Source organism: Taeniopygia guttata, chromosome 18, assembly GCF_048771995.1.
Source record: "Taeniopygia guttata chromosome 18, bTaeGut7.mat, whole genome shotgun sequence".
Taxonomy (NCBI): Eukaryota; Metazoa; Chordata; class Aves; order Passeriformes; family Estrildidae; genus Taeniopygia; species Taeniopygia guttata.
Window position 1 is genome coordinate 217804 of NC_133043.1, and position 16580 is coordinate 234383.

Consider the following 16580-nt stretch of genomic DNA (forward strand, 5'->3'; position numbering starts at 1 on the left):
CACTGGGAAGAAAACCAACTCCATCCCAGTCAGAACCAGTCCACAAGGAGCCATCCTGGGCTGAGGGACATCCCTGCACCTCTGCTGAGCCTAACCCAGCGAGTTTCCTCCTTGCTTAGCCTCAGTGCTGGCAGCTGATGGGTTTAGTTGAACCTGGAGCTGACATTTAGGACATGCAGGCACAGAACCCCCCCTGGGACCCCTCTGGGGTGTGCCCCTGGTGCCCTGGAAGCCCCAGTGGAAATATTACAGGGTGTTGGTTACGGTCTCACAGCAGGGAATTCCGCAGTCTTTCTCTAACAAGGCACAAAATGGCCAACGATCTGTTAGGAGGTCTTTTAAGGATAAACTATCCAATTAAGAAATGACACCTAAATTATTTTCATTTTTAACCCAATAATGGATCACTCGAAGCCCGCAGTGCAGACTTTTCTGTCCAGTTACACAAAACCACCCAAACCCATGGAGAAGAAGGAAGAAGAAGGTGGAGAAGAAAGTAGAAGAAGGTGAAGAAGAAGGAGCAGCCTCCACCCTAAAACCTCCATTTAGCTTTATGTATATTCCTGCATTCTAAAACCCCAAACTCTTGAGTTTTCCCTCTGTGATATCACACATTTCTATCCAAACTCCACCCCCACAATCCCAGTTCCACCATTCCATTTTGGAAGCTTCTCCACGGCCTCAGGTCAGTGCAGTGTTCTCCTGGGGGTCAGTGCCGGGCAGCACAGAAAGTCCCAAATTCTCAGTGACCAGGGTTCCAACAACAGGGAATTCTGTCTTTAGGCAGAGTGGCCTCCCACCCTTTTAGTGCCTGGCCTCATTTTCCCGGAGCTGGAGATGGGGAGGGAGGATGGCTGGAGGCTACAGCCCATCAGGGGCACTCAGTGGGGATGAAGATCACCACTGACAGCAGAAATGGGGCTGGGGGCGGTTACGGGGCTGGGCTGTGAGGAGCAGAGAGCTCAGCCCTGCTGCGACACCACAACTGACAATTTCCAATTGGAGAGGTTTAGGAACAGCCCCGAGTCTTCCCCACTGACACCACTGTGTGCCATTAGGGCCACTGTCTTATTTTGCAGGGTTTAAGTAAAATAAATGTGGTTTAATCATGCTGAAGTCCAAAATCATCATTGGTGCTACATTCACACAACCAAAGCCACACTGAGGGGAAAATGGGTGAATTTTTGGGATCTGCCAGGGGTAAATCAGCATGGAAAATGGGTGTCTTTGGGATTTTGGGAACTGCCAGAGCAATAGCAGCATGGAAAATGGGTGAGGCTGAGATTTTGGGATCTGCCAGGGGAATATCAGCATGGAAAATTGGTGACTGAGATTTTGGGAGCCGCCAGGGGTAAATCAGCACAAAAAATCGGTGTCTTTGGGATTTTGGGACCTGCCAGAGCAATAACAGCATGGAAAATGGGTGTCTTTGGAATTTTGGGAGCTGCGAAAATGGCTGATATTTTGGGATCTGCCAGGGGAATATCAGCATGGAAAATGGGTGACACTGAGATTTTGGGAGCTGCCAGGAGTAAATCAGCATGGAAAATTGGCAACTTAGAGATTTTGGGATCTGCTAAGTGAATATCAGCATGGAAAATGTGTGACTTTGGGATTTTGGGAACTGCTAGGGGAATATCAGCATGGAAAATGTGTGACTTTGGGATTTTGGGAGCTGCCAGGGGAATATCACCATCCCTGCACTGCACTGGGTCTCTGGAGAGAGGACTTGATTCTCTCCAGCAGTGCAAAGTTTGTTGAAAGTGGAAAAGAAAAATAAAATAACCCAGTAATTTTTTAATTAAAAAAGGATAATAACCTCTTGTGTTAAAACTGTGAAAATCAGTCCTCTGCATTTAAAAATGGGCTTGTAAAAGCATACGTGCCTTTTGGCTATTTCCTAGAATATATAGCTTTGGTCACATGGCTCTCATTAAGACACCAGAAAATGTTGTAAACTGGCATTTATAAGCTTGCCATAGGAAATTTCTGTATTTTTATTTTGAATTTATAATCCCACTCCAAGATTTGCTGAAAGATATAAAACTTTACTTGAGGTTTTGGAAAGGGAATGATGTCTGAACAAAACAGTCTCCTTTTGGTAAAAACTCCCATCTGTTCAAGTTCTGACGTGTTCTTCAGGCAAATAAGAATTTTTTTTTTCCCCTACATGTATTAAAAAAAACCAACAAAGCAGATCTGGCTAGGAGCACAGTCACTGATACTTTAACTGTTAATATTTCCTAACATTGCATTTTTTAAGGTAAAATTACTTAAAATACATATAAACACACTCACTCCCATCTCTGCAGAGCTGAGGAGGCTGCTGTGGATCCCTGGGGGAATTTAACACTGAAAACAGGGAAGTTTTGGTCTCTAAATAAAAAGGAATATTCAAATCAGGGGAGATTTTAACCCCATTCTTTTATACTGAGGTTTGAATAACACCAGCCCAGCTTGTAAATAACATCACCAGATGGAAACGTCCCTGTTTCCCCTGAGCTCGCATCTCTGGACACGGATCAAAATCAGAAATCAAATAAACTAATGAACTCCTACATCGACAGAACGAGGGTTGATGCCCATCATCCCTGGAAATCCAAGGGATTTGGAAGGTTGGGAGAGCAGCCTGCAGGGCTGATTCCATCAGCTCTTTTCCAAGCAGGCTGCAGGTGGCAATACATTTATTCCTGATGGTGGCTGTCCCTGAAACCCCCGGCTCCGGGAGGAGCAGGAGGAGAAGGTTGTTGCTCTCGAAGAAGAAATCCATGGGCAGGGAAATCTGACTGCAGGGAAGGGGTCAGGAGTGCTGGAACCCTGGATGCTGCTGAGAATTTGGGACTTTCTGTGCTGGCAGGCACTGACCCCCAGGAGAACACTGCACTGACCTGAGGCCATGGAGAAGCTTCCAAAATTAAATGATAGAACTGGGATTATAAGTGTGTAGTTTAAATAGAAGTGTGCAATACCATACAGTAGAAAACTTAGAGTTTAAGCTTTTAGAATAGAGTTTTATATATATATATAATATAAATATCTATAAAGCAAGATAGAAGTTTTCAGGCAGAAACAGGTCCTTCTTCTTCACCTTATTCTTCATAAGTTTAGGTAGTATTATTTAATTAGATAAAAAAGTCCACATTGCAAGCCACGAGTAGTTAGTTAGTAAATTATAATAATAATTATTAAAATTATGATTATTAAAATAAAATTATTTAAGTGTCATTTCTTAATTAGACAATTCATCCATATAAAACCTTGTAGAGAGAGAGAGATACAACTCCATTTTTAGTTGTTAGAGTGAAGTGCTGTAGAACTCACCATTTGTGAAACTGCAATATAGATAAAAACTAATAAACATCTAAGTCTGAACAAGAAATAACCTCTAGCATATTTAATCACAGTCCTGATTAAAAATAAATCAAAAAACCAAAAACAAACGAAAAAAAAAAAAACCCTCAACATTAAGGAGGAGATCAGGTGGGTTTCCTCTCTGTGGGAAGGTCTCCTTTCTCCATGTCACCCTCCCAGGCCCTGGAATTCGTGTGGTGCCAGAGGCTGAGTGGAGAAATCATCTGGGAGATGGTCAAAATAGATCCTGAAAGTGGAAAAAAAATGAAATTATGCATTTTAATTCCCCTTCCCTGACCCCATTGTTGTGTTGTTCCCCCAGGAGCAAGAATCCAGACTCGCAGCTCTCCCTCCTTCCTCAAGGAAGATTAGGCAGAGTAAAACTCAGATGAATTAATTAGGTGGTGATTTAGAACATCTGAGTGTTTTAGAGAGCCCTCGCAGTGCCCGCACAGCAATCCCACTCCTGTGGGGCTCCAGCAGGGCTTTCTCATACCTAAAGGTGTCTCTGAGGGGATTTTCTGCTGGGGTTTTGCTGCTCAGCCCTGGGACAGCGTTTTTCATCCTGGGACATGGAGGGGCAGCCTGGCAGAACAGTCTGGGAATACTGGAGGGGAGAAAAATCCCTTTCCATGTGGAGAAATGCTTCTGAAAACGGGGCAGCTCTGCCAGGAGGGCAGGAGAAGGCTCTGGTGCCACCCAGGAGCTCGGGCAGGGCAGGGATTTCTCCTGGCTGAGCCACAGGGGTCTGTCTGCAGGTACAAAATGAGGCTGCGTGTTGGGGAAGATGAAACAGGAAAGCCTTATAAATATGATTGCCTGGCAAAAGATTTTAAGAATATAGAAACTTTAAGTGAGATTGAAATGAAAGTAAGCTTTGAGATACCAAGCCTGGGTTACTGAACAACTGGAAAACAACGGTCTGGCTGGCTGAAGGTGATCCCCTTTTGATGGAACAACACCCTCTGCTTGCAGACAGCTCCAAGGGGCAGAGCAGACCCTACTAACTTAGCAAAAGGGGTCTAAAGAGTAGTTTTTAGGGTTTAAAATGTAACACAGTATGGTGATGTCATGATTCTTATAGGCTGTAGGTAAATTGCTATAGGATTTGTATCTTGTGCTAGATTGGTTAGTAAAAATCAGAATATTCAGCACAGAAGAAGATTTATTGTATTGTAATGGGAACTTTGCTCTCTTACTCTTACCCTGTCTTGCCTCTCTCTCTCTCTTGCTCTTTCAGCCTGCTCTGAGCTGTGGCTGGCAGCCCCAGGCAGGGCCCTGCACCCACACCTTTGCAATGAAGCAAATTCCAAGCCCTGACTTCAGAGATTTCCCGTCTCCATCCCTCCCAACCCTCCTGCCCACCCGTGCTCCTCCAGCTGGGAAAGGCTCAGCTCCACGGGTTCCTCACAGCAGCTCAGAGGAGAGCCTGGTGCTTTCTGCTCTTTTGTGTGAGCTCCGAGTCTTTAATTTCTCCTCTGGAAAATGGCCCTAATTTGCTCTGCTGTGGGAACAGGATTATTATTAAATGGTCACAGGAGTGAGTGCTTTAAAATAATATTGCAGAGCACTCGCTGTGCTCTCACTCGGGAACTCCAACAACAGCTTGGTCAGCCCTGAGTGGTGCCACTGGTAATTCCCCAGGTGGAGCACACACAAGAGGGCCAAAAAGGCCCTTTCTGACAGGAAAGAATGCCCCGTTTCACTGAAAAAACAATGGTTTTCACCCTTGGTGAAGCTGCCCAGTGACACAATTCTGGATGTGTGACAGCACCTGGAAATATTCATGAGAGTGTTCCCTGCATGCTGAAGCCTCTCTCTGCATTCTCCACCTCACCCTGAGCTTTTTTGGGGGGGGTTTCCATCACCCCTGAGCAATGATCTGGCCTCATAGCCTCATCTGAGTTGGAAGAGACCTTAAATATCACCGAGTTCCACCCACACCTTCCACCATCCCAGGGTGCTCCAAGCCTGTCCAGCCTGGCCTTGGACACTGCCAGGGGTGCAGGGGCAGCCACAGGTGCTCTGGGAAATCCATCCAGCCCCTCCTCACCCTCTCAGGGAAAATTCCTCCCCAATATCCCATCTAACCGCACTCTCTGTGGGTCTGAAGCCATTCCCTTTGTCCTGACACACCTCACTCCTGCCCTGCATCCTTCGGAGAGTGCAACCTGCTCATTAACACCAGGATTTTAATCAGGGTCTGAAACCTGCTCATTAACACCAATATTTTAATCAGGGTCTGGGTTGTGGATGGGCAGGACACCTCAACAGCCTCTGACCTTCCTTTGGGAGCTTCCAAACAGAAGAACAATCCGTGGGTGAGTAGCTGGGGATGGTGATTGCCTTGGAAGGTATTTCTGTGCTGCCACCAGGAGGATGGAGGGAACAGACCCAGACCCAAAATGTGGGTGCTGCCTCTCTTCCCTGATCCCATCCCAGGGAGCAAAAGGGCAAATCCAGCAATACCTCGGGCTTATCAGTGACAGGACAAATTGATACCAGACTTTTATGAGGGTGGGGAAACGTCTCTCCATAAAAAGAATCTAAATTTACCATCGTGTTAACAATTCTGTAAGAGTTTTTGGCAACTCCTAATGGAAATTTCAGGAGCAGATGGAAATATTTGGAAACGTATAGAACACATGAGCCTGCAACATCCATTTTTATTTTCTCATTGGGAGTGTGGAGTGGTTTCAGGTTGCCTTTAATTTTTTTTTTCCTTTCTTTCTTCTGGATGCTAAGAAAAGCAAGAGGGGAAGCAGGAGATGATGGATATAGGCAGGACGGGGTTTTTTTTTTTGGTGTTGCTCAGTTGATTCCCCTGTGTGGTCTGTGACAGATTTTGAGGGAATGGCACCAACACGAACAACCTGGTCCCAGCTTATCTGGGAGCTGGGCAGGAATGGAAGGGCACCTGTGAGGTCTGAGGAACCAATCCACCTTTTCCAGGTTAATTTGAGGTGGATTGCCTGTATCCACCTCCCAGGCAGCACATGGGGTTTAATTAACGAGTGTAAAAACAGCTTCAGTGTTCTCTGATGGACAATAATGTCATGGATTATCCCTGATGCCCAAGGGCACAGGCTCCCTGGAGAGGAAAATCCCTGGACAGCACTGAAAAGGTGGATCAAATATTTCCAGTCCCTGTTGCCCACAAGACAAGAAAATCTTTTTCACATTAGGTGTTATAACCCATCCTAGAGCAGGGAGTTTGGTGCCGCAGGAGGGGAATGAGTAACAGTAATGGAGTAACACAGGAGCTGAGGGAAAAAAGCTCCCAACTGCCAAATTTCTGGACCTCTGCTGATCAGGAATAATCAGGAATGAAGGATTTTTTCCATTTCTCTGCTGTTGGAGCAGCACAAGGGCCAATGCACGGCCTTCACTGCTGCTCTGCTCTGGTGGCTCGGGGTTTTGTGCGGGGAGCTCATCTGGAAGCCGAGGCGTTTCCCGAGGTGTTTACATTGTCCCGCTTCCACCGGATCTCGGTGGCTCTTGGAACATCCATCCCTAAAGCCTTTAATTAGGAGAGACTTCTGGGGCTGGTGGTCGAGGCTTTTATTGTGCTTGGAAGGGGCCAGAGCAGAGGCCCCCGGGCCAGCGGCGGCTCCGACAGCGATTGCAGCGCTCCGGGATGGGGATGAGGATGGGCAGGAAGGGAGCAGCCCGAGGAAATGGAGCTGGGTGATGACAGAGGGGCTCCTCTCACAGCCACCCGAGCAGCCCAGGGGACAGGAGCCTGCAGCCCCCGGTGCTGTGGTGCAGAGCTTCCCCTGCGCCTCGTCGGGAGCCGCAGCCTGTCCTGGCACTGCCGGCACCCCTGAGCCCTGCAGGGAACAACAGCCACTGCCCAGGTCATCCCTGGTGCCTTAGGGGTCTGCCTTTTCTCTTTGTCATCTATTTGTAACCCTGCAATTCCTCAGTGTGTAACTCTAAACTCCATGTGCCGTGTGAGCTGCTGCTGTCCCATTTGGGGCAAACACAACAATTCCTCTCCAGGCCTGACAGGCAAGGACACCTCACTGCCTCAGGCCTGAGATGGAAACAAAAGTGAGTTGGGGACAGCAAACCTGGGGTCAATGACTTCATTAGCTGAAGCTGGAATTGGAAGATTAACCCCCAAAATGCAAATGAACCAAACTTATAAGCATGAAAACCCCTGACTCCTCATCCATTTTGGTGGGCTTTGTCTGCCCTAAATGTACCTGAAGGCCCTTCAATAAATACAACTGCTTTTTATTCCCTTAACTTTGTCTGGCCTCCATTTTCAGGTAGCCCAAGAAGGCACCATCCCTGCTGGCCCGTGCCTCCTCTGTGCTGCAGTTCAGCACTCAGCCGTCCCCTCTCTGCTTTCCCTGCTCAAACTCTTTTTCCGTAGCGGGATTAACACGAGGGGTTCGGGTTCAATTTTCCTGCCTGTTGGCTGTGAGACAGGAGCACGTCTGCCCAGACCTGCAGAAGTCATTCAGGTCCTAAATCCTTTGGGCTGTGTCCCTTTCCAGAGGTTTCTGTGGCACAGGAGCACGGGCTGGGGAGGGTGGCAGGCTCGTGCCCCTGCCAGCGCTGCGGGGAGGTGACACTGGTTTGGTCCTGTCACCTTCTCCTTGGCCCAGAGGCCACGGGTGCTGAGCCACAGCATCTTCAGGATGTCATTTCTCCCTGGAAAAGGCACCTTGCGGAACACCCGGGAAGCATTTGGGATGATTAACCATGCACTCTTCCTTCCTAATTTCACTGTGATCCCATGCGTGACAGGGAAGCTGTTGGGATAATTCCTTTTTTTATTGACTAGTAGTGAATAATTGGGCTAGAATACCTGATAAATATTCAGAACACACTTGCAACTGCTCCGAGGCAGGCTGGAACCACATGCTCACACAACTTTACCAGATGCTGTGTACTTCTATTTGTCCCAAATCACAAAAAAACCCAAACAAATTCCAATTTTTTAAATTCAAAACAGGCATCAGATATAAAAACTGAAATTAATAAGATTCTGTGTGTTGAGAATAACAAGCCCATGAAACCATCTGATGGCAAACATATTAAAAAAACTCCTGTTTTCTTTGCAGGCCACTTTTTATCTCTGTAACACTTGATGTGAAACCACTTGAAGATAAATGTGAAAACAACCCAAATTTATTTTATTTGCAAGTATGAGGCACCCAGGTAGGACATTAATAATAAAAATCAGTTGGGGTATTAAAAATTAATCCTTTTTTAGTCAGCCAAGAAAGGGGAGTTATTCATAATGCAGGCAAATGTCTTGCCTGGACCTGTGACTCAGGAGCTGGCAGTGACTCTTCTCTTCCTGCTGTCCTTCCTCTGAGCTGCTTCACCTTTCTGTCCAGACCTTCCTGGATGAGATTTTAGCAGCCAAATTGTACCCATCCAGCTCTGTGAACATGGAGTGAGGGCTGTGGATGGCCAGAGTGGGGCTGGGGGAACTTCCACCCTTGGCCACCATCACTGAGAAGATGCTGGGGAAATAAAACAACTCTGAGCTAAGGGGGAGCCCCAGGAGCTGAATTGGAGGGGACGCAGATGCTAAAAAAAGGGAGAGACAAAAAAAGGGAGTTTTCTTACCCTGTGGCCCATGTGGGCTGGACCAACTCTTGATCTCTGATCCCTCTGTCCTGTGTTTTATTAAATCCATTCCTAGAGCTTCATCAAGTCCCTCCAGTGCAGCTGTACCTCTCCAGCCTTTTCCTCCCTCCGCTTTGGTCTTCTCCTGTCAGCACAAATACTCCAAGGCAGAGGGGACAAGTGGTGTTGGAAAACAGACAAATGAGGAAAAAAAAAACCAACCCAAAACACAAATTTCCCCTTTCCTTGGATGTCTGGAAAACTCTGACCTGCTGAGGGGGATGGAGGGAGGTTAAACACCCTCCAGGTAGTAGGGTAAGATGAGCCTCCCCAGGCTGGGGAAAATGATGCTGGGTGCTGAGTGTTTGACAAAAAACTGGCTCGAGTTACACCAAATCGTTTCCTCATCATCAGTCAAAATTACCCTTCCCTTCCCTTCCTCCTCCTCCTCCTCCTCCTCCTCCTCCTCCTCCTCCTCCTCCTCCTCCTCCTCCTCTCCCTCCTGAAATGCAAGAAGATGAAAAGAAGAAGGGAGGGGGACAAGAGGAGGGGATCAGGACAGCTCAGGAAGTTGTGGAGCTCTGGCCACTCAATGCCTGCCCTGTTCAGGGGCAGGGCTGGGGGGATTTGGGAAGAGCTGGGGCTGGAGCGTTGCTGAGGATTCACACCTGGGAGATTTTTCTTTTCCCTGCTCCAGTTCATGCCTGAGTGCTTCCCTCAGAAAGCCCAGCTGGGGTGAAATGCAGAATTCAGCTTTGCCGCCTGTCCCTCGTGCTACAGACTCTGCCCAGGGATCGCTGTGGCCGCTGCGAATTCACGTCAAGATCTACAGGAATAACCATGGAAAATACTTGGCATGGCTCAGCCCCCCACAGAACACAATTAAATATATCTCACTATTATGCTTTGTCTAAAATTATAGCCCCTTAAATGCCTCTCATGCCTGCCACAGCTGGTGGGTCTAAATTTAGGGGTTCCCTGTGAGTGGCGTGGTGGGATCACACACTCCTGTGGGAGGGCATGATCAGGTCAGCCTGTGGCCACAACATTTTGCTTTCCCAAATCCCTCTGTGAACTTCCACAGCTGTTTGAAGGCCCCTCAGCTGTGCAGGTGTTTCACAGCCACTGGCACAGCTGGGAATGGGATTGTGGTTCCCACTCATCCCAACATCTGCTCACCCATCCCACCACCCCTGGGCACAGCTCTGCCCCTGCCCAACAACCCCAGGGAAGGAAAGGGCTCTTTCAACTCCTCATTTCCCAGTGGGACTTTATTTTTCTTTCCACCACCTCTTGACCTTGGATGTGGAAATAACGTCCAGAGAGCTGAGAAAGTTCTCAGCATCTTCTTTCCTTCCTGCAGACATCAAAAGGGGATTGTGGGCTCCATCACAGATTACATCACGGCTGGTTTTGATCCTCTCAGCAGAGGAGACATAACTCTTCTTCCTCTTTCTTTCTCTGTTTGGGTGTCGATTCTTTCCTGTGTTCTGAAGTTTCTCAGGAGAAAATGTAAACGGGTTTCATAAGCTGATTTTCTGCCCACAGATTTGTACCTTGGTGATTCTCATCCTTGCTGCTGTATGGAAAAAGGATTGACAGGGTTTGGAAAGGACCAGAGCTGCGTGCAGAAAGGACAGCAGGAGTTTTAACAGCCCTGATTCAGTAAAACCCCAGCTGTGCTTCTGTGGTGGGGAGAAGCTTCCAGCAGCTTGGTAATGCTGGTGTCAACTTCTCAGCATGGCCAGGCTCCCCAGATAATCCACGGACATCCCTGGCATTAAATGGGGAAGCCTCACTAAGACTGGAAGTGCAGGGCAAAAAATCAGTATTTCTGATTTTACTGCAAGGTGAGAGCTTGGGCGCCCCATTCCCACAGAGCTCCCAGTTTGGCTGCGGGGCTTCTTCCAAAATCTGCTGGGTGATGGAGCAGAAATGGGACCCTGGGGTCTTCTCAGGTGAGGATCACCTGGTCAAGGACTGTTTAAAGTACCCAAAATCTTATGCCTTTACCTGGGAGCTCCTTTCCCAGAGGGGTTTGCTCCTACCCTGCCTGCCCCAGGTTCCTCATTCAGGGCTTCTTTCCCATCCCTGATGGAGGTTAAAGGGGGAAGGCAAAAAAGGTGAATTACACAGACCAGGATGATCAGGACCAGATCTGCAGCTGCTGCAGCATTTCTTGAGCTGCTCCTGGAGCAAGGGAGCATTGCCTGTGTCCCCAGCAGCCTCACCTCCCGTGTCTCATCCTCTGTGTGAGTGACTCCTGCCTGGACTGGCTACACTGGGACAATACTGATGGGTTTGTGATGTCCTTTTAATCTGCTGGAGAAGCTACTAAATAGATTCCACAGAGGAATTTCCCTTTTCCTGTGTGCGTGTCTGAGAACTCGCTCTGCAGGCAGCACGGGGGTGTGGGCCTGGTCACCATCACCACCACCACCATCATCATCATCATTGAATCACAGAGTCACTGGGGTGGGAAAAGGTATTTCAGATTATTGTGTCCAACCACTCACCCAGCACTGCCAAGGCCACCACTAAACCCTGTCCCCAAGTGCCATATCCACACATTCTTTAACCATCCAGGATGGTGACCCCAGCACCGCCCTCCATCCATGCCCAGAGCTGTCGTGAGGCTCAGCTCAGCCTCCAGCCCAGGTGTCCAGGCAGAGAACACACAAACTGCACGCAGCAACCCCCTGGGGACACCTGGGAGCACGTCCCTGTCACAGCTCCCTGCCACAACTCCATGTCACAGCTCCCACCCCTGCGTAGGACACCAGGGAGGTGACACCCAGCCTGGCATCACCCACAGCAGCCCTCCCTGGGCTGCTTTCAACCTCTGTAATGCAGAAATATCAATGATTTACAGCCAGGAGGGTAGAAAAGAAAAAAAAAAAACCATGGGAATGGGGCGGGGGGGAGGGAAGGTCATTCCAGTTTCTTCCTGCTTGCAGCTTTCGGATACAGGATATGGCTGAATGGCAGCCTCCACGCTGCATTTATTTTTAAGCCACTGATAGCTTGTGGAGTGACCTCGCTGTGCAGCAGCAACATCAGCCAAGGAGCTGTTTTTTTCCGGCCCTTCGACGTCAGATTGCTTCCTTTGACACCTCTGAGAGCCAAAAAATGGGAAGCATTCTCTTCCCAAGGTGACTTTATTTTTTCCCCCTGTGGCAGTGCTGCTGGGGCTCGCTCTCAGGCTCGGGGCTGTTGAGGTGTGGATGGCACTGCCCTGAGGACACGGCCCCTGGGGACAGCTGGAGGTCACTGCTTTAGGGCAGAGGTGCCTAAATTATCTGATCCTTAGGAAAAAAATTGCCTTGGCTGGAGCCAGAGTTGGGGCAACTTGACCTCCGTTTAAAAGACTCTGGAATACACTTGTGATTTTTTTTTCTTTTTTATTTTTCCTTTTCAGGGCAGCTGGGGCTTTCCAGGATATCCCAGCTCCCATCTCCATAACCTGTTTACTGAAATCTTAGATTTAGTTTCCCAAGCTCATTCACAACTTAGTGCAAACGACTGAGCACCGCTCAAGGATCTGAACACCAGGAAAATGCTTCACCCCCAGTTTTGAAAGCATTTTAAGCACCCTCACACAGAAATAACACTAAAATCTCCCAGGGTTTATTTGTGACTACAGCAAATTTCTTGCCTAATTTTGCCCATCCCTAAGCCACGGCTTTGCACTGAGTTCCTGATTACACCCACGTTATCAGTGTGGGAGATGTCTCTGTCCATTCCTCCACTGCAAACTGGAAGAGAGGATTTTATTTTAAAATAAGGATGGAATTGGTTCAGCTCGAGGTGCAGGTGCAGTCCCAGTTGCAGCTTCTTTTTTCAGAACCTCTGGGAGCAACCTGGTCTAGTGGGAGGTGCACCTGCCCTGGAACAAGGCGAGCTTTAGATCTCTTCCAACCCAAACCATTTCACGATGATTCCACCAGAAAATTCCTTGGAATTCAACAGGAAGATCTTGCCTGGAGGACACCATCATGTGGGTAAATGAAGCTGCCCAGTGCTGCTCTGCACAGACCTCCAGGGCTGTTATGGGGCTGGAAAAAGGGGACAGCCCAAAGCTGGGACGTGCTGGGCCCCATCCCCAGCTCTGCTTTGTCTCTGTCCTGCCTCCAGCACCTCAAAGCCACAAAAATCTGCCTGACAGGGATCCTTCAAAGGCTCTTCTTCCTGCGTCACCCTCCAAGGAGAGGGCACCAGGGCTCAGATAGGGATTTCTGAGCCCAGAAATGTCAGGAGGAAGTGATGGACTCGGAGGAAATTCTTGTGACGGTCTTGGAGGAAGCGGGAGATGTGAAAATACACGATGTATTTTCCTCCCACAAGCTGCGCGCTCTGTTTTTATTATCATAAACCTGGGCCCGGAGGATGTCAGCTTGTTTATTTATTTGTTTAAATGAGGTTTCGCTCCTTGTTCAAACATTCCCATGTTGGCAGCTGCTGCTCTGCCAGGCCCCGTCCTCCCCTCCTGTAACCAGGGACATTCCAGCCCAGGCAGCATCTCCAGCAATTGGGAGGTGCTGAAGGTGGGGGGAATTTTTGGGTATCCCCCCAGGGTATCACTGGACCCCCCTGCAATGGTGCCACCACCATGTCCTCGTGTGTGTCACCGCAGCCTCCCTGGGCTCATGCCTCCTCTCCAAACTCTCGGAGCACAATCAGGAATATCCCATTTTTTGGCCTGTCCCCGAGTCTTCCACTTCCAAGTCTCCTCCTTGCCACCCTCACTGTGCAGAGCAGTTCCTGCAGGTGTGTGCTGGAGATGGTTGCCACCAGTGCGCACTTTCCTGTCGTTTGGAGGTGTTGCCTGCAATAACTGTTCTGGAAAATCCCACTGCCCACCTGGATCCTGAGGGCTTTCCAAGGGCTGCCCAGGCAGTGTTGGATTTTGTGGTGGTGATGGCCCCTTCCACCCAACACCTCCCCCAACACCTGGGGCTGTTGCCAGGGATTCTGAAGGATTCCAGGAGCCCCACATGGACCCAAATAACACAGCTCAGCCCAGGTCCTGCTCTCCCCACTACAGAGGTGAGGGGGATTTATTTACCGCCTCACACTGGTCAGCCCAAGGCCCTGGGCTGGGGGGCTCTCCCCTGGACAAGGGGCTTGTCCCCCTGGCTGATCCTGGCCTCTCCCACAGGGTCACTCTGCCAGGAAGCTGCTCTCGCCCTGTGGAACCACGGGAGATGCACCTGGGAGGAGAAGCACTTTGCTGGAGGAAGAAAACAGGATCTCACATATAAACAACATCCTCAATGGCTCAGCAAGTGAGTCGCTCTTTCCAGAGCCTGTTTTTGAGCTGCTGTTGTGTCCCCATGGCCCCTCCAGCTACAAAGTTAAATTAAACCAAGTAGGAACCACCAGAGCCCCCGGGATGGGGCTGTCCCACTGCTCTTCCAACCCTCCATTCCTGGATGGACCCAGCTACAGCAAGTGCTGCAGAGGTGGAAGGTAAGAATAACTCCTGCCTCCTTTCCAGGAGATGTGTGGGGCTGGAATGTACCTGTAGGATGGAAATTCCACCTTCCAAGACATTCACGATTAAGCCAAAGCTTATTTGGGGCTGAAATAAGTACATTGGACAGAGCATCTCTTGGGTCAAAGCTGGGGCTTTCCCACAGACTCACTTGTGCTCCTTCCAGAGGATTCCTCATCAGGCAGAGAGTTTTTCTCAATTTTGCATCCGGGTGATAGAATGTCCACATTTCTGGAATGCATTCTCTGGTGTTCTGGACTCCTTGGTCACGGCATCAAGGTGAGCACCCCACACAGACCTGAATTTTGACGAATTCACAAAACAAAAGCAGACAACTTTTATTTTTAATCATTTATTCCTTCCTCCTCTCCACAAAGCTCAGATAACTGAGTGTCAGAATCTGAGGTATTGATGATTCTGAGACTGTAGAAAGTCTCTGTCTGTCAGCCCCGCTGCCAAAGCAGAAGCCATAATTCGTCTGTGCTGGTTTCAAGGTTGTTTATTTTGTTTATCTCTAACATGTTCTGCTGCCCTGCCGCAGCTCTGTCCTGCAGGGCAGCGTGTGGGGCTCTGCCCTCAGTGGGATGGTACAAACATTAAATACCACAAACTACCTGTGCTGGATTTACAATAACGTGCCAATATCTGTCACCTACGTTGGACAGTGTGTCCCCAGCCTGAACCAACAGAAAAATGCCAACACCACAGTGAAACATGGAGGGCATGAAGAAGGAGAAAAAGGACAAGGCCCACCCAATTTCCTCCATCTTGTCCCCTTTGGACCCCTCATCTAGAATCCTAAAATTTTACTTTTGCACCCGTGCCACACTTAATTATTACTTATATCAAACACTCAGAGCTGGTAATTCATCCTGTAAGATTGAAAACTCTTTTCCATGGACAGAGATCACAGCCAGTGTCTCTGGGGGCTCTGTCCAGGGGGGTTCCTGACCCCTGCCAGGGTCCCAGACCTGCCAGGGCAGCCAGAGGGAAGCCCTGGGTTCCCACAACTGAGGACAGCATTGTAGCAGCCAATGAGTCCAAATCAAAGCTTCTTCCCCAAGGGATCCCACTGGACCCACCGGGACCTGGAACATCCCGAAGGGTTAAACTGATGCCCAGCACAGGAAACCTGCAGGCAGAGCCAGATTCCCAGGGAGGAAACCTTCTGTTTGTGGTGGGAGAGAAGATGAGTGAAGCTCTACCGCGGCTCGCGAGCGGAGCAGAGGTCAGCGGCGTATCCTGCTGCAAACTTCCTGAGCAACCTCCGAGGAGAAAACAACAACCCCGGCGTGGCGTGGCACGGGATGGGACCTGGCGGGTTTGTTTTGCACTCTGATCACCTTGGACCTACTTTCTCACCCTGGCTGGTGCTGCACGGTCTGTCCTGCCCCAGCTCCAGCTCCTCCTGCTGCCCCAGAGCTGGATCCTGGACTTTGTTAAAGCTTCTCTGGTGTGACTGGTTGTGGTTTTATGCCTTGGATTGGAGTAGAGAGGCAGAACTGGAGAGGAGGGAAGAAAATGAACCTTTCAGGCTCTTTGAGAGCTCAGGAGGAGGACAGCAGCCCCACAACAGCTCAACAGAAGGAAAATCCACCAAAACTTCCTGTATTATCTGTTTTTGCTTCTGAATCTCAGGACATGGAGCAGAAGGCTGAGGGATAATTGTGGGAATGCTCAAGGAAAACACCAGTGGGACTCAAAGTGCCTCCTTGCCTACCCCAGGTAGCAAAAGTTGGGACAAAGTCCACAAAAAAGGGAGAAAAAATTTCTCTGCTGCTTCATCCATCCCTGATTTGCATTAAAATGAAGGTTTTTACAGTTGGATGCTCTTGCAAAGAAAAAAAAATCAAGGTAGAAAATGCCCAGTATTTTATGCCAGAAATGATGTTTAGATAGAAATGGCTCAGAAGTTTCAAAGCTGAAGTGTGATGTAAATATTCATATTTCAATATTCATGAAGTGTGAGAAATCATTTTGTTCAATGCAGTTTTTCTGTGTGCTTCTTTAGCAAATATTTGGGAGAAGGACGAGGCTCCTGGAGTTTGAAATTTTCTTTTTAAGAACACGGATCCAACACTCAAAAAGGGCCAGCTCAGATCTCCCTTTGGGCATCTGCTCATTGCTGGGGGAGGAGCATCCCTGG